Source organism: Macrobrachium nipponense, chromosome 15 (genome assembly GCF_015104395.2).
Source record: "Macrobrachium nipponense isolate FS-2020 chromosome 15, ASM1510439v2, whole genome shotgun sequence".
Taxonomy (NCBI): domain Eukaryota; kingdom Metazoa; phylum Arthropoda; class Malacostraca; order Decapoda; family Palaemonidae; genus Macrobrachium; species Macrobrachium nipponense.
In genome coordinates this window covers 80,634,774-80,637,273 of record NC_087208.1, presented here as the reverse complement: position 1 = coordinate 80,637,273, position 2,500 = coordinate 80,634,774, and positions in this window count along the sequence as shown.

The following is a 2,500-nucleotide window of genomic DNA, read 5'->3' as shown; positions in this document are numbered from 1 at the left end:
ATTCCGGTACATCTCTTGTATCAATCGCACATACTTCTCTGGCACCATCTCTCCCTCAGGCTCCTCCCATACCTCTTGTCTTGGGACTCGGTCATAAGCCTTTTCAAGGTCAATGAATACCATATGTAGGTCCCTTTGTCTTTCCCCGAATTTCCATTATTTGCCTCAGACAAAATATACCATGTGTGTTCCCCTTCCCTTCATAAATCCCATCTTGCTCTTTACCTATTTTGTACTTCTTCTCTCAGTCTAGCATCTATCATCCTTTCAGTATCTTCAAAGTGTGGGACATCAATTTAATGCCCCTATAATTACCACACTCTTGGACATCGCCTTTCCCTTAAAAATTGGGATCAATATACTCCCCGCCACGCCACTCATTTGGTATCTTTTCTGTTCAAGGATCTTTATCATAAGATCGATACAGATATCCACTCCTTCATCTCCTAATGCTTTCCATGCCTCCACCGGGATCATGTCTGGTCCGGTTGCCTTCCCATTCTTCATCTTCTTCAGTGCAATTTAGTACCTCTTGCCATAGAAAACCTCATTACCATGCCAATGTTCACTTGCCCATCCTCTCTTATTAGTCTATTATTTTCTTCATTTAACAACTGTTCGAAATATTCTTTCCATCTCTTCACAATGTCTTCCTCTTTCTAAGTACTATACCATCTTGATCCTTTATTTGTTGATATGTGTTATATCTTTGGTGCTCTTATTTCTAGCCTTTGATAGCTTGATCATCTTCTTTAATCCTTCCTTTGTCCCCAGCTCATTATACACATCATCATACGACTTTGCTTTAGCTTAGGGCTACCACCTTTTTCACACCTTGTTTTTCTCTCTGTACCTATTTCTGTCTTCCCCTGACTGTGACTCTTCCCATTCTTTTCTTTGCCTCCTTCTTATCTTTTACTACTTTCTCAATGTCTTCATCCCACCACTCTCCTCCTTTTCTTCCCATATGATACCAGATGTCTCTCCTAGCAGCTCCTTTCCACGCCTTCTTATTACTGCTGCATTTCGTGCCACATTCTTGAACATCTTCAATCCCTATATCAATATCCTCCAAAACCCTCCTCTTAAACTCTCTCTTCTTATCCCTTCCTTCTGTAATTCGTACCATTTAATTTTCCTTATCCCTTTAGCTTTGGTTTTTCTTTCCCTTTTCAACTTCAAGGTCCATACATAGCAGCCGCCTGTGTTTGGGGCTACAGGTCGCCTGGAATAACTTTGCAGTTCTTGACCTCCACCAGATTTATCCTTTTATATAAGAAATAGTCTATCTGGGAGAATCTTCCCCCACTCCTATATGTTATTAGGTGTTTCCCTTTTCTTCTCAAAGAAAGTGTTTACTATTGCCATGTCGAATGACACAGCAAAGTCCACTACACTCTCTCCTTCTGGGTTTCTCTCCCACAATTTCCATGGCCCCCATGCACCCACCCAATCGCCTCATTTTCACTTCCGACATGGCCATTCAAATCTGCCCCAACTATCACCCTCTCATGCTCTTCCAGTTCTTGCATTATTCCATCCATGTCTCTCCAGAAATTTCCCTTCTCTTCTTCTGTGCAACCAACTTGTGGTGCATATGCGCTTATAATATTCAGAATCTCTCCTCCATAACATATCTTCAATCTGATGATACGGTCATTCTTCTATGCAACTTCTATTACCGAGTTCTTTAGTTCACTAGACAGTACTATGCCAACTCCATTTCTACCTTGTTTATTTGCTCCACTATAATATAGCTTATATCCATCTCCCAACTCTTTAGCTTTATTTCCTTTCCACCGCGTTTCTTGCACACACACAACATCTACTTTCTTTTCTCTCATCAAGTCAGCCAATTCTCTACCTACTCCCCAGTCATGGACCCAACATTTAGCTGACATACTCTGAACCCAATGTGAGCTCGCTTCTTTAGCTGCACCCGCTCCTGATGCAGTAGCCCTCGCCTTACCACAGTTAGTAGGGCGATGTCTCTGTGCGTCGTTTACGGAGTAACGCCCTAGCATTACCTCTTTCCATATTCGCTCATTCCATTTTTGGTTTTTGGTTTTCACAGATTTTTACCAGCCGGATGCCCTTCCTGACACCAACCCTCCCTATTATCCGGGCTTGGGACCGGCACCCATAAGGACTTGGTTGCCCCCCCCAGGTTGCTAGGTATATATATATATATATATATATATATATATATATATATATATATATATATATATATATATATATATATATATATAAAACTGTAACCATAAAAACGATAGCTTGATGCGAGAGAGCTCGCACATAGCAGATGCGTAGTGCGATGTGAGGTTAATCTCTGAATAGCGGAAAAAAGTTTTTGACCGGACGTTCAGTTACCGTTTTATTGTACATTTAATCGAAGGCACTCAGATGTCCCAGGCTCCAGACTATTATTCTATGACCATAAGAACCCCACCATCTCTTGTTTTTACTTACTAGTTATGATATTCGCATATCATATGTG